Raw genomic sequence first — 15,949 nt, 5'->3', positions numbered from 1 at the left:
CTAAATGAAGTGCCAGGCCAGATGGCAAAGGTGGCCCCCGAGGCCGAGCCCAGGGAGCCAAAGTCCCGTGTGTGGCTGGGAACCACCCCCACCCCCACTGGGAGAATAGGCCATGTCACAGACGGTGTCATCCCCACCTGCTTTCACCCCGGCCAGCCAATGTGATCACGGGGCGAGGCAGACACGCTCCCCCCTGGGAGGAACAGATCGCCTGGGCTGGGATGCTTGGGCGGCCCCAGGACATTGGGGCAGGGGAGAGGAGGGAGCCCCAGGGTGCGGCTGTCGGGCAGGGTTATGAGCTGCTGAACCTGCAGCTGAATTCCACCCTCAGCTCCATTTCTGAGCTCCGAGCGCTCACTCATACTTCCGGGGTTATACTTGGAGCACCTACTGTATGCCAAGCACTGTCCTCGACACTGGGGATCCAACAGTGAACAAGAGATGGAAGTCCCGTCTGTCCTGGAGCTGACCTTTCAGTGAGGAGACAGCTCAGAAACAGGGAGAAGAAACAACACGTAGAATGTCAGATGGAAAGAAGGAAATGGGAGGAAGAAGGGACGGGAAGCAGACTGTCCCTCACATGAGGTGACCAGGCGGGCCTGAGAGTGAAAGGAAGTAAGGAAGGAGCCACGGGGGCATCTGGGAAAAGAACGTTCCAAGGCAGCGGGAACAGCCTGTGCAAAGGCCCTGTGGCTGGGCATGCCCGGGGCATCCAAGGAACAGCGAGGAAGCCAGTATGACTGGAGCGAAGCTCGTGAGGAGGAAAATGGCGTGAGTCGAGAGCATGGGGGTGACCGGCAGATGGCACTGGACCTGGTGGCCGCCGGGAGAGCCTTGGCATTTGCTCTGAGTGAGGCGGGAGCCATGGAGCCGAGGGAGATTGATCTGCCCCGGGGGTTCACAGGTGCCCTGTGGCCGTCAGATTTGCAAGGAACCCAAAGGCAATTCGCTGCGGCAGTTGCGAGACTCCCTCCCGCTTCACCCCACAGCCGAATCCTCAGGCTAGGGACTCCGGGTCCTTCCTCTCCCACGTGCCCGGGGCGTGTCCCCATGGGCCCCGCCCAGATGGGCTGGAATCGCCCACTCCAGGCTCGTCCTCCGCCAGTCTCCATCCTCCGCGGGCCACCGGGTCATCCCTCGCCGATCCCCAAAGGACGCCCCCTGCCGGCTGAGTGCGCCCTGCCGCCCGCCCCTACCTGCAGTCCCAAGGCCCAGCCTTCCCTCCACCCTGCCCCTGGAGTTCCGGTTTCACTGCCCCACTCTTCCCACCTCGAAGACCCCAAGGCCCCATTCAAAAGATGCTTCTGCTTCAGAAGCTTCTAGAAAATTCTTCTGGTACACACACCTCCCACCCCACCTGCCCAGCACACCCACGGCTCCGCGCCTCCTGCCCCTGCCACTCCCTGCCTGGGTCTTCTCTGGCGAGAGGGTCGAGGTCCCTCTGCAGGACACAGGCCCGAGGTGACACAGAGTGAGCACACCCAGAACCCGGCCCAGGACTGACGGGAGTTGGGGAGGAACGTCCCACCTCCGCAACCAGCCTGCTTGGGCCCCTTGCCCAGATCCACCTCCTGCTATGTGACCTCGGGTGAATCACTTGTCCTGTCTGGGTCTCGGTTTCCTCATCTATAAAATGGGGTGATACAGAGCATTTGCGGTATTTTTGTGAAGATGGAACACAGTTGTCCCTCTCTATCTTTGGGTTCCACATCCAAAGTGTCAGTCAACCTCGAATAAAAAGTATTTTCAAGGCTGGGCTTGTGGCTCGGTGGTGGAGCACTTGCCTGGCATGTGTGAGGCCCTGGGTTCGATCCTCAGCACTGCATGTAAATAAATAAAAATTTTTTAAAAGATCCATTGACAACTAAAAAATATATTTAAAAAAAAAGTATCCACAAAAGATTGTGTCTACTGAACCCATGCTGTTTTTTCACGTTGTGATTTCCTAAGCAACACAGTCATAGCAACCATCTAAACAGTGCTGACTTTGTTAGGAGCTGTCAGTCATCTGGAGATGAGTTAAAGTGTGCAGGAAGACGGGAGTTTCTGCGCAGACGACGCCGTTTTACAGAAGGACCTGTGCACCCGCAGATTTCAGTACGTGCAAGCGGTCTGGGACCCATCCCCCCTAGGTGCTAAGGGTGAGCTGTCTCTTAATTCTATGCAACATGCTCAGAATGGCGTCCCATGCGGGAGACTTGGGCCCTTTTGAAGTGTCCTCTGTTAGTATTACTGCACTTACAGTGGGACTTCACCTTTGACCGAATCCTCAAAGCCCAGCCCAGGGCCTGTCAACAGGAAAGACTCAACAGACATTTGTTGAAAGGTGGATCAAACCAGGCGCTGGGGTACATGCCTGTAATCCAGAGGCTCCAGAGGCTGAGGCAGGAGGATCGCGAGTTCAAAGCCAGCCTCAGCATTGGTGAGGCCCTAAGCAACTCAGCGAGATCCTGTCTCCAACAAAAATACAAAAAAGGGCTGGGGATGCGGCTCAGTGGTCAAGAGCCCCTGCATTCAGTCCCCAGTGCCAAAAAAAAAAAAGAAGTGGATCAACCAGTCCAGGTTGGGTGGACCAGTGAACGTAGGGTCAGTTCTGCAGCTGGACCAACATTCTGGATGGTCAGCACCACCGGTCACTCCCTGATGCCCCCACTGTGTGTGTGTGTGTGTCTCTCTCTCTCTCTCTCTGTCTCTCTGTCTCTCTCTCTCTCTCTCTCTCTCTCTCGTCTCTCAGACTGCTTGACTCCATCAGCACTCAGGGCACAAGGAAAAAGGTCAACCAGGAAATAAAGTAAAGACCTTGTCCCAGGGGCGACAGCTCCTCTGGATCTCACCCACGAACCTGACCGTCCACCTGCCAAGTCACCGCTGGGAAGGGTGGGTGGGTAATTTTGCTTATATTAATCCTGAATTTTCTTTTCCTAAACACATATTCTTGACTCCTTGGTACTTTGTCCTGGGAGGTGTCATTTTCTCCCTGGGCACGCTGCTGGGAGTCACTGACGTATTCATACGTTAAAGCGTTCATCATTAGAATGGTCATTAGGAGCACTGACGTCCTTTATTTGTTCAACAAATATTTATTGAGCATCAACTGAATGCCACTGGGACTCAATTACAGTTCACCTCGGGATCTTAAAACTCCGAAGAAACCATCTAGGAATTGCCTCCCCTGGGGGCTGTAAGAAAGAACCATGGTCGTGTTTGCTGAAGAAAAATAACCAGATATCAATTATTAGTCACATTAAGGAAAAAAAGCGAGTAGCCTTTGCAACAAGCCCTTTAAAAATGCTGGAAGATGACACCTCTGATCCGTGCGTTAATCTGTAGTGACCCTTGGTCATCAGTGGCTGATTGGTGGCATCCACTCCTGGGTCCTTACCCCTACCTGACCCGGACTATCCAGGGGAGGGTCGTGTGAGTCACGTGGAAGAGGAGGAATGATAGACACGTCCCAGGAATGTGGACCCCGGCTGCACATTAGCCTCCAGCTAAGACACTGAGAGAAACAGAAATCAGGAGAGAAGCCAGGCACCAAGTCGGCGGTGCCCTCCATGTGCAATGCCGCTCACAGGAAGTGCGCAGGACCCACCTCCATCAGGACAGAGAGCTTGGTGGCTGCCAACGCAGGGGGAGGAGGGAATGGGGGGTGCCTGCTAGTGGGTCCAGGGGTTCCTTTTGGAGTGATGGAAAAAAATTCTGGAGCTGCACCATGGGACAGTCACGTAGCACTGCAAACATGCTAAATGCCAGGAGGGTTGGCTTTAAAATGGGTTACAACAGTGAACTTCCTGTCCTGTTCCATATATTTGGCTAAAATCTAGAGTAACTTAAAAGTAGCCAGTGTGGAGAGAGCTCAGCAACCCCGCCTGCCTCTGGTCAGCAGGGAACACGGGCGTGGAGCAGCCTGTCCACACGTCAATAAGGCCAGGCCTCGGGCCTTCTCAGACCCTGACCTGCATTTGACTCGGCCAGAATCGGTCCCCATGCAGATGCCAGCCCAGCAGGACTGGGGGAGCCTGGGACTCTGCCCCTGAGGGGCAGCAGGGCAAGGTCTGAACTTGGGCGGCAGAGTCTGGGGATTCAAAGGCGCGGCTGCCCCCAGGGCTGACCCAGTCTTCCTCCATCTGACCAGCCCGGCCGGCCCTGAGTGGGTCAGACCCACTGCCCCAGCCTGGTCTGCCTCTGAAGACGCCAGCTGGAGGAGCCGGGGATAGGGCATCCCTGGCTTGCCGGGTGTCGGGGAGGCCTCTGGTCCTGTGCGCTTCCATTTAATTAAAATAATAATATAAAGAAGGACATAAGAGCCCGGGCCTGAGCTTTCGACATCACGTGGCTCACTTTGTAGGTCACTTGCTCAGTCATTTCATTCAATGTCAAATCCACCCTCTCGCTCCTGACCCTAGGGCTGCTGTTCTGTGTCCAGGGTGGGGAGGTAACACGGAGCTACCTTCAGCTTGGGAGGAGGGAAGGTGGCATTGCACGGAGCCAGGGCTTCACACACCTCTGCAGAGCCTGGGTCTGCAATGAAACAGTGTCACCCGTATCTCAGGCTGCTGGAGTTGGGGCGTTCCTGCTGCCTGGGTGGGGTGTTGGGGGGGGGCACGAATTCACACAGGAGGGAGGTAGCAGCTGTAAGTACCTAAGACTGGGCACAGGACAGTACCGCCCCAAGCTGTCCACCAGCGGGGTGGGAGCCGCCAGGGGGTGCAGCTGGGAGCCCCGCCCCCAGGAGCTCTGTTCTCGGGTATATATTCTACCTTGACTCCTTCTTGGGGGTGAGTGGCTTAGGAACCCCCAGAGCCAGGAGCCCCTGGCAAAGCATCCCGGATGTGCCCACCGCCTCCAGCCCCCTGCCCCAACCCAGCTGTCGACATCCACAGCGCCAGGGAGAGGGGAGAGGGCCCGGCTGCCAGGCTTTCTCACTTCTTGTACAAACGCCACCGGAAAGCCATCCAAAACGAAAGGGGGCGCGCAGCGGGGTGCCCCTCCCGCTGTCGGGGCTTTTCACTCCAGAGAAGCAAAGGGGGTGAGGGTGTTGAACACCGAGCGGAGGAAGTCGTTCTCCGCTGCCGCACCCCATCTGCCATCCCCGAGACCAACCGACACGTTCACGCTGCGGCCCAGCGGGGAACAAGGTCGCACTACGCACGCGTCGCCAACTTTTGTTCGGTATACCTCAAGGCCACCAGCCATGAGGGCTGGTGGTCGCCTGTCCCAAGCCTGTCCCTTCTCAGCCAACCCGGGTCTCAGAGTAGAAAGCGGCTTCCTGCGGACTTGACCGGGGATGGGGGCTTAGGCCGGCCGCTGTCACGATCAGGGGACATGTCACATGTCCAGGGCAGGTGGCGAAGCCGTCGGGCCGCTGGGGGGCGGAGGCAGGTTGGTGAGCGCAGTTGAAAGAAAATGGATTTTTAGAAAGAAACAAGTATAAGCTGGACCCGGGTGTCGGCCGCCTCCCCCTTCAAAAAAACTTGCAGAGGGAAAGCGGTTTTTAAGACGGAAACCAGTGGCATCGGGACACGCACCGCGGAGAAAAATCACTCCTAGAGAGGAGGAAGCCCTTCGTCGTTTCCTCCTCGGCAGGCGGAGGTGATGCTGCCGCAAGAGAAGCCAAAGTCCCCGCAGACGCCCGGCGCCCGCCCCCGCGCCCCGCTCACCTGCCTCCAGTCGCGCGGCGCTGGCGGACGCGGTTAGTGCGCAGCGCGGCGGGCTCTCCAGGGGTCCCCAGCGCCCCGCCTCAGCGGCACCCCGGGACCCACGCCATCCGGAGCCCACAGGTCCATGTCCGCCCCGGGGAAGGGAGAGAGGGGCCGAGAGAGGAGAGAACAGAGGACGCTCTCGGAGGAGAGCCCAGGCTCCCACCCAGGCAGGCGCTGAGCCGGGGCTTCTGTGCCAGCTGTCAGCGGGAAGAGAAAAGGAGGAGGAGGTTCCCCGACGCCGGGAGGGCGCTGAGCGCTCATCAGCTCCTGGTCATTTCCAGCCAAGGGTTTCACACGGCCCCCGCCAGGAGCCGGGAGTGCGCCCCCAGCGCTCCTCGGAGGGGTCCAGAGCCCTCCCGGCCCCTCTTAGCACTGCCTGGGGGCCTCTGGGCTCGCAGGGGTACAACCCTGATCTCAGGAGGAAGATCTGCCTGCGTCCTAGGGGAGCCCAGGAAAGCAGGGCAGGGACGCCCAGCTCTCCTCCTGGGCCTGTCGGGGATCTGGGGAGGAGGGGCGGAAAGGGAGCAGGCAGAGGGGATGGAGTTGTGCTTATAATTTAGCCATCTCCCCTCTGCCAGATCGCAGCCTCAATTATTCATGCTCTCAGAAAAATGATAATTACGGGACAGCTGCTCACCCGCTCCCTGAGACTGTTCAGTTCATTCTGGAAACAGCTTCCCCTTACTGGGTCCTCCATTTCTCACGGGGTGGGTGACTTACTAGCACAAAGATGCCGGAAGGAGAAAATTTGAGTCCTTCAATAGAAAAAGCAATTGATTGCAAATGTGTGTGTTCGCTCACAAATTAGAAAAGTCTCTCCTCTCTCCCTCCTCCCCGCCAGGTTGCGGATGAACCCAGGGCCTCACCAAGGCTAGACAATTGCTCTACCATGTCCAGCCCAATCCCACTCTGTCTCTTTTTAAAGGTGGGAGTTTGTGTTTTCCCTATAAGAAACATCTAAAACCAGATAATCCCTGGATTTTGTTTTGTTTTGTTTTGTGGTTTTGGGTGTTTTTGTTTGTTTGGTTGGTTTGTTTTGTTTTGTTTCCCCAAGGAAGACTCTAAGATTGGAAAAAACAGCATTACTTGTGACAGAGAGATTTGAACCTGGCTGGGTATCAGGGAATTTTGAGGAATTTGAGTTCATTTTGTAAGATCTGTTCATGGAATTTTGATCATTGTTTTTAAGTTCTTATTGGCTAGGGATACATACTAAGGTATTTATGGATGAGATGATGCGATGTCTGGATTTGGTTTCATAAAACTCAAATATCCAGCAACTGAAACACAGATAAATAACACACAGAATAGCTATGAAGTGGAATATTATACAGGCAGAGAAAGGAATGGCTAATTGATACAGGCTATGATGTGGATGAACCTCAAAAATGTCATGCTGAGTGGAAGAAGCCAGACACACAGGCCACATAGCATGAGATTCCATATGAACTATCCAGAACAGGCAGAGAAATAGAGACAAAGCAGATTAGTGGCTCCAAGGAGCTACAGAGAGGTGAAGCTGGGGTGGGGGTGATTGCTAATGGTTTTGAGATTTCCTTTAGGGGTGATGAAATGTTTTGGAACAGTGAGCAGTGATGGTCACATGACATGGTGAATATGCTAAATGACATGGAGTCACACCCTTCACCATGGCTTGTTGTATGCAATGTGAATTTCACCTCCATTTTTAAAAAAATTCCCACAGCAAAGAGAGGGAAAAGAAAAACATGAATAATCGAAGGCTGCTCACCAAGGGAGCTGGGCAACACAGACACAGGGTTCATTGAATCCCTCCCTCTGTTGGGGAGGCTGGAAAGTTTGTATTTTGGACAAGGAAGGACCCGGCAGGGATGATGGGCTTGGACCAGGAGAGGGAGCGGGGGCTGTCACTGTGGCCAAAGCCAATCCCCAACTCCACAGTCGCAATCAGATGACGGCTTCCAAGATGGGACGTGCCAAAGGCAAAGAGGGCTTGCTTATCTTTCCCCTCCCTTTTCTATCCTGGTAGAAGCTGCCATGACAATGTGTAAATGAATGGGCACAGTGGTGTGCCAATAAAACTTTATTTATAACCTCTTGCAAGGAAGCAATGTTATATGCATTAATGAATGTGTCAAAATGAACCCTGCTATTATGTATGACTGTCTTGCACTAAAAATAAAAATAAAGTGAAAATGTAAAAAAGAAAACAAATAAAAATTAAAAGTAGTTCCAGATTGGATCTGGCCCCAGGTTGTGGCTTGCTGACATCTGGTGTTTATGTGAACATTTATCACCTGCTACAGGCAAAGGGCTTTACTAACTCCAGGCTGTCCCTCTTCTGGTTGTGTGACCTTGGGTAAGTCTCTTAAGGCTCCATCAATTCCTGTTCAAAAGTAAGATAATAAGGCTTGAGAAGAGCATTTTGAGTATAAAAGGCCACATGCTTACTAAAGTGCAATATGTTATTATTGTTATGCAGGGAGCCATAAGTCTGTGCAATTAGTGTTGAATTTTCCTATTTTTAAATCACATGACTTGTATGAGTCACTTCTTGATGAACATAAATAGCCATCCTGGCTTCCTTAAAAGTCCTTTGAAAATGTCAAAAAGTTCTGCTTTTTCCTTTATGCGAATGAGACCATCCTGAGTCAACCGTCTTTTAAACTCTTGTGGTTTTTGCAAATGTTGGTCAGGAATAGATCGAACAATCGGCCCCGATTATTCAGAACCTCCTGTTTGTGTATCTGTCCTGTTCTCACTTCGGGGGGCATGTACTCCCACCCTTGGCTTTGGACTTGGCCACAGCACTCGCCTCAGTCAATGGCACGTGGGCAGAAATGGCAGCCAGCCAATTCCCAGCATGGACCTCAGAAACCACATGGATTTCCGCCTGCCTTCTCGCACCTCTGCTCTGGCTGGGAGAACAGCTGTCCCAGGAGGAGGAGGAGAGTCACCAGCGGAGCCCCACGCTGATCAGCCAACCCCAGCTAATCCGTGCACTTAGGGATCAATGACTTGGTTAAAGTCACTGGGTTTGGGGCAGTTCATAATACAGCTGTGTCAAGTGTCAACTCGCTGGGCTAAGAGATGCCCAGAGAGCTGGAGAGACATGACTTCTTGGGGGCATCTGGGGGTGAGATCCATGTCTCAGTTGGGATGTTGCACCCCAAAGCCCTGCTTGGGTAATTCAAGACACCATGACACTTCACTCAACCTGCAAATTTCTGAGCTTATTTATCCAGACAACATTCAAGATTCATGTCCAAACACGGTACCAGGATGCAGGTAGCATGCCTGGTGTGTTGGCTTCTGCCATCATCATCAACATCATCATCCCTTCAGGAAAATCCAGAGCAACAGGAAATAGTTAAAACTCTGGAGCCAGACAGCCCACATTGGAATCTGCTTCCAACTTCAGCTAACTCTGGGACATTTAGGAATCCACTTAACCTCTCTGTGCTTCAACTTTCTCATCTGCAGGATGCACAGTAATGTTCATTTACAACACGTTTCTAAGAAGGTAACATGCGTGAAGCCCCATGTCTGACACATAATACATGAACATCTTAGTCAATGCTGATACCAGTAATAATAGTATCCACAGCGTCTGTTATAGTGTGGATCTGGAATGTCCCCCAAAATCTCCTATGGTGAAGGCCTTGTCTGCAATACAGCGATGTTCAGGGGTGGGGTTTGGGGAGAGTTTGGATCATGAGGGCTCTGACCTCATCCACTAATGTGTTCATGACTGAATGGACTATTGGGAAGTAGTGGGAGCTGTAGGAAGCGGGCCTAGAGGGAAGAGGAAGGTCGAAGGGCACGAGTCCTTGAAGGGCATATCTTGTCCTTGAAGGGCAATCATCCCCCCCCCCCCCCCCCCCCCCGCTTCCTGGCTATTGAGAGGTGAGCAGCCTCTTCTGCCAAAGCCCACCATGATGTTCTGCCTCACCATGAGCCAAAATTAGTCCTTCCTGCTTTAAGTTGTTTTTCTCAGGAAGTCAAGGTGCCAGCAGATTCAGGGTCTGGTGAGGGCTCCTGATCTGCTTCCAAGATGGCGCCTCGTCGATAGACCTTTCCAAGATGGCGCCTCGTCGATAGACCTTTCCAAGATGGCGCCTCATTGATAGACTTTTCCAAGATGGCGCCTCGTCGCTGTTCCTTTCCATCATTCATTTATAAGACATTTTTACAGCAAAGGCAGGCTCTTTGGGATGTTAGAATAGCAACACCATGGAGCTCCTTACCACCCAGTCTGAATGGTTAATGCAGAGACGTTTCCAGAACCTGCAAACAGAGGGAGAGCTATACAGAGAGGGCAGCCTGCAGGAGGTACAGTCCTCAGCAGAAGGTTGCGTAAACTCATAGCCACCTGCAGTAGAGGAAGCCAAGGAAACAACCTAAGTTTGCCCACCTTCTTCTCTCACGTTTCACAGGTGAGCACCTCCCACTGACTGAGCAGACTGAGAGCCAGGGAGCAATAGGGCCTGGCGATGCTGTCCTTTAGGGTCTGCCTCCAGGGCACAGAGCAGGGTGGGGGACATGAACAGAGGGCAGAGGTGGACAGGAACCCATTCTCCACTACAGCACTGTCAGTATTTTCTGAATCCCTGCAAATCAGGTCATTGTTCTCGGTACCCTGGTTGCGGCTGATCTTGTTTTTTCTTCTCTTGCTACCAAAGGAAACAGATAAAAAAGGGAAAATAGATTCTCCAGGGAACCCCGCCCCCAATAATTCTCAAGGACGATTCCACCTACACACGTATGTCTACAGACATCTGTTTTGGAGCCAACCACCCAACAGAGAAGAGATGGCACTATACTGTTTATGTTCTCTAGATCAGATTCCTCTCAGCTAAAAGAGCAAGCAGCTGGCCAGGTTTATAATGCCCTCCGCGGTGGCAGCGTTCCTTCTCTGAGTGTGATAGCTAAAGCCACCTGCAGGGAACACTGCTGGGAAATAGGACACCCAGCAACCATTGGCACAGTGAGCACCTCTGCCACTTGCACAGGCAAGAAATTCACTGCTTGTACCTTCTGGGCAAAGTCCAAATGCATGGCAACCATAGGAAAGGGCAATGAGGACAGAGGGAAGCAGGAAACCTGGACGGGAGATGAGCGCTGGGCCGAGGCTCAGAGGCAGAGCACTTGCCTCCCGCCTACAAGGCCCTGGGTTCCATCCCCAGCCCTGCAAGGAAAGGAACAAGGTGAGATGAAAGGTCTACCCTCCTCACCTGCGTGACCCAGTCATTTAAACTGGAAGAGAATATGTGTGTCTCAGGCTCTAGAGTCAAACCCGTCTGTATTTAGATGCCACCTTGCCTGCTGCCTGGGTCCATGGTTTCTAAGTTGCTCCTTTGGTTTGCCAGGGCTTCCATAATGAGGCACCTGAACAGGGTGGCTTACAATGAAAACTGATTTTCTCACCGTTCTGGAGGATGGAGGTCCAAGATCAAGGTGTGGGTGTCTCGTTCTGCAGGTTACCTGAGAAGGATATGACCCAGGCCTCTCTCCTGGGCTTGAGGAGGGTGACTTCCTGTTCACATGTTCTTCTGTGTGTGTGCTGCGTCCAAGTTTTCCCTTTGAGTGACCCACCAATCATATTGCATTAGAGCCTGCTATGGCTGGAAGGTATGTGTCCTCCCAAACTCACTGGAAACGAAGAGCCAAAGTGACAGTAATAAGAGGTGAGGCCTTGAGGAGGTGATGAAGTCCTGAGGCCCTGACTTTATGAATGGCGTTAGTGCCCTTGGAGAATAGAGACACAGCAATGAGGCGCCATCTTGGAAAGGCACAGCAACAAGGCGCCATCTTGGAAACAGAGAAGGGGCCCTCACCAGACACTGAATCTGCAGGCACCTCGACTTCCCAAACAGTGAGAAATAAGTTCTATTATTTATAAATTACCCAGTTGCTGGTATTTTGTTACAGCAGCCTGAATGGCCTAAGGGCCCCCGCTAATAACCTCATATACACCGACATCTATGATAACCCCATTTCCAAATAAAATTACATTCTGAAGTCCTGGGAGTTAGGACTTTAACGTGTGAACTTGGGGAACACAATTCAGCCTGTAACAGTTACTTAATCTGAGTCTCAGTTTCTTCCCTGTAAAAGAGGCTAAGAATCTTGAATGGAATTAAATCATCTTGATGAAATGACTATGAAGTAGGGGCGCCCTGTAAACAGTGCCTGGCACAGAGCAGACCCACAAAAAAAACGCAGTTTAGCAAAAGGTGTTCTGAAGACTTCTGGGTGAAGTCCAAGGTCAGCTGTGGTTGGGGTCTTGTAGGTCCCCCAAAGACCTGCATGTGAAAGGCTTGACCCCAGGTGGCTCTGTGGGAGATGGTGGGAATGCTAGGAGGCGGGGCCTAGCGGGAGCCTTTGGGTCATTGGGGTCGTGCCTCTGAAGGGGATCCTGGAGCTCCAGCCTCCTCTCTCTGCTTCCTGGTGAGTTTTTCTCCACCACATACTCCCTCCATGACAAGCTGTCTTACCACAGGCCCAAGATGATGGGTGCTTTCAGTCACATGCAGGAACCTCCAAAACTGGAGCTGAAATAAACCTTCTCTCTTTATAAGTTCATTAGCTATTTCATTAATGGGATGGAAATCCGGTGAAAGTCTACATGTAAATTAACCAGGGATGCTCAATAACTGTCTTAGCCCACTTTCTATGGCTATAACAATATACCCAAAATGGAAATTTATTTTTTAAAAGAGGTTAATTTGGGTTCCTGGTTCTGGACACTGGGCAGCCTAAGAGCATAAGGTCAGCATCTGCTTGACTTCTGGCAAAGACCTCATGCTACATCATGGCTCCACAAGAGTTCAGTGAGGTGCTCTCAAAATGATATTGTGAGATGAAATTTATCTTCATTCTTCTACTAGATCTAGTAACAGTATCCCTGAGCTGTAGGTTTTGTTCAGGAATTTTTAGAAAGAGCATACCTGATTTAATGGCAGTTGGGGAGGTTGGAAAAGCCAACTGTTGGGTATTAAACTAGAAATCCACACAGCTAGGTAGTGATGGGATAAAACAGAAAATGGACTTGGACGTCATGAATACATGTCTTAGTGTGTTTTGTGTTGCTATAACAAAGTACCTAAGGCTGCATAACTTATGAAGAAGAGAGGTTTATTTAGCTTGCAATTCTGTAGGTTCCAGAGCATGGAAGCAACACTTGCTCAGAGCTGGTGAGGACCTTCTGGCTCTATCATTACATGGTGGATGGGATTTGGTGGAAGCATGTGAAATCACACAGTGAGACAGGAAGCGGGAGGGATTGGGGCCAAGCTCCCTCTTTTTATAACAACGTGCTCTCAAGGGAACTACCCAGGATCCTGTGAGATCTCTCTTAACCCCTTCCGAGCGCAGCACCCCTGGCGACCTAATTGCTTTGTAACAGGCACTACTTCTGGAAGTTTCCACCACCTCCCATGCTGCCATATTGGGTCCCAAAGTCCCACATGAGAGCCTCGGGGTCACCCGTAGACCATACCCAATAGCAGTGCCTAGGTGATGGCTGGTACTCCCAGGGTGGAGGAAACCCCCTAAGAAGTGTTGAGAGAATAAGGGGAGAGGGCTACCCAGGCGGAGGGGGCGGGGTGGGACTGGAGGAGCGGCCAAGGAGAGCCAAGACAGATGGGCAGCGGAGTCCACCAGCCCAGGCGGAGGAAGTCCAAGAGCAGGAGCGTCTCGGGCCCAGGGGTGCAGGAGGCCAAGGGAGCCGAGCTGGAAAGCAGCCACCGCTCCAGCAGACGCCCGGTCTCCAGGGACCCTTGGCACTGAGGAGGGGAAGACTCAGGCTGGAGCCGGCGGAGGGGGGCGCGGGTCGCAGGTACGCCTGCAGGAGTCTGGAAGCCTGTGCCCCCCAAAACCAGGGTGCCGTTTGGTCCCCCAGTGGCAGTCTGCAAGGCGTTGGGGTCTTAGGAGCTCTGCCCGTGGATTGGCAGCATTCTCGTGGGAGTGGGTCAGTTCTCCCAGGAGTGGGTTGTAGGAAAGTGACCCCAGCCCCCGTGCCTCCACTTTTCTGCTGTGTGATGATATTGCACGATGTCCTTGCCAGTGCAGCCACCCGATCCAGATTTCCACCTCCAGAGCTACAAGCTAAGTAAACTTCCTTGTTTTATAAATTTCCCAGTGCCAGGTACTGTGTTATAGTCACAGAAAACGGATTCAAAGTCCTTTCCAAACAGCTGGCTGAAAAAAGCAGAAGAATGATGCCTGATTGCTGCAGGGTTGTCATGACAACCAGATAATCATGGTGAATGTGCTTTTTTTAAAAGGAATTTTTATTGAGGTATAAATCACCTATGGTAAAATTCTCTCTTTATTAGTGTATAGTTCTAGAAGTGTTCATAAAGGCATACGGTCATCTGACCATCACCAGAATCCAGGCGTGGGACAGTCCCAACACGCCCAACAGTTCTCTTGTGACCCTTCTGTGATGGGGTCCTTCCCACATCCTCAGCCCTTGCTGCTGACTGAGGCATTATCTATTCCCAGAGTCTTGCCTTCCCAAGAAAGCCACAGAGATGGCAGACAGCCAGCCCCCGACACGTGGGCTCGCCTGGCTACGGTTGGGGTCTCACATGTCCCCAAAGGCCGTGTGTTGAGCCCGGTCCCCAGGGCAGTGCCATGGGGGTGCTGACACAGGCCCCAAGCACTGGGCCAACTGATTATGGATGCAGCCTCCAAAGCTGTGAGCCAGCTGAGCCTCCTGCTTCCCGAGTCAGTCCCCCAGCTGTTTTGTCAGAGTGGCACGGAGCCCGCTGCTCAGGCACCCGCGGGTTCCACCAGCCACACGTCAGAAAGGCTTGAAACTGAGTCTGTTCTGAGCAGACGCTCGTCACTAGTCCCTGAGCTCGGAGCAGGATCACCCTGCCCCCCGCCACCGGGGCAGAAGGTGTGGGGGCACCTAGGGTGGTTTAAGGGTGTGCATGGAGTCTACGCCTGCCCACGTCCTGTGTGACTTTTGGATTCATGGGGTCCTGGAACCAGCCCTCCACGGTTCAGCTGGCCGGGTTCCTTCGCTGAGGGAGACGCACTTGAGATCCGCCGCAGGCCCGTGGTTGCTTCTCTCAGCATTTCATTCTTTCTATGGCGGAGTAGTAGTAAGAGGCCATTGTAGGTGAAAGACCTTAAAAATGAAGTCGTAGAGACTCGCTTTCCTGGGGTGGATACGCCGTCCAGGCAGAGGACATGTCTCTGGGGAGCCAATCTCCAGACGTGATCCTGAAACCTGTGTTCCCAAGTGGGTTCCCGGGGAAGCGAGGCTCAGGTCGGACAGAGGCCCACCGGGGGCCCTGGGGCAGCAGGACACCCCTCAGGACCAGGGGAGGGAGCTGGGCACTCGTGCCCAGGACCTCTGCTCCCGCTGGCTAGGTCACTGCGCCCCCCACGACCAGAGGCCCCGGGGCAGAGGAAGGCCCGGGCGGCCCTGGGACGGTGGGGGGGTGCTGGTGGAGGTGGGGGCTGAGCCTCCACAGCGCCTGCGACAGACTCTGCCGGGACTCTCCCTTCGTCCCTCTCTCCTCATCTGTAAACACCAAATGTTTCCATAGCCCCTCGAGGGGCCTCGCGACCTTCCAGATCCGCCTGCCCCTGGGTGGGCTGTCGCTCACAGCCGTGCTGCCGTATTTATAGTCTCTCCACGCGTCTTCAGGGTTATTTTCGGACTTGCCAATCAGGCGTGCACACTCCAGCGAGCAGGCTCCGGCTGCTGTCCGTCTGTCTGTCTCTGAGGGGAACCGGCACTGTGTCCCCATTTCCCCGCCCGCCCCGCTGCACCCACCTCTGACCCCTGCCCTCTTGCTTCTGTGCATTTTCGTCAATATTCTCCTTCAACTTCACATTTGCCAAAAGAGTCCGCTGGGTCAGGCGAGATCCGTGACCAACGCAGGGCCGGGGCAGGGCGTGCGGGACTCTGGCCACCCACCACAGGGTCCATGCAGTGGCTGTTAGCTCCACCCAGACCCCGGATCCTTCTTGCAGGTCCCTGTACTTTGCTGCCGATGCGCCACCATCCGAGAGTGCCTCTGGGCACCGGGAACTGCTGGCCAGGATGGAAGCTGGGCAGCCTCTGGGGACTTACATCCTCCCTGGGGGCAGTGCTGCCTTTAAATATGGGTAGTGTCCCCCAAATGTCCATGTGTAAGGGCTTGGTCCTTAGGGTGGTGGCGATGGGAGGTGCTGTGAGCCTTTAAGAGGGGGCGCCTGGTGGGACTGCACCCCTCTCCCCTCTCTCCCTGCCTCCTGTTTGAGGT

General features: G+C 53.5%; 1 protein-coding gene across 1 annotated transcript in view; it reads right to left on the bottom strand.

The window, feature by feature from the left end:
* Cacna1a (calcium voltage-gated channel subunit alpha1 A) overlaps window positions 1-5,738 on the bottom strand; it is a 248,011-nt gene extending 242,273 nt beyond the window's left edge. Inside the window, 1 exon segment of the mRNA XM_047531985.1 lies at window positions 5,661-5,738. The gene's annotated coding sequence lies outside the window, so the exon portion shown is untranslated.
* Between the last annotated feature and the right edge of the window lie 10,211 nt (window positions 5,739-15,949).

The sequence above is a fragment of the Sciurus carolinensis genome, chromosome 17, assembly GCF_902686445.1.
Source record: "Sciurus carolinensis chromosome 17, mSciCar1.2, whole genome shotgun sequence".
Taxonomy (NCBI): domain Eukaryota; kingdom Metazoa; phylum Chordata; class Mammalia; order Rodentia; family Sciuridae; genus Sciurus; species Sciurus carolinensis.
The sequence above is the reverse complement of the archived record's forward strand: the minus strand, read 5'-3'. Positions and strand labels throughout refer to the sequence as shown.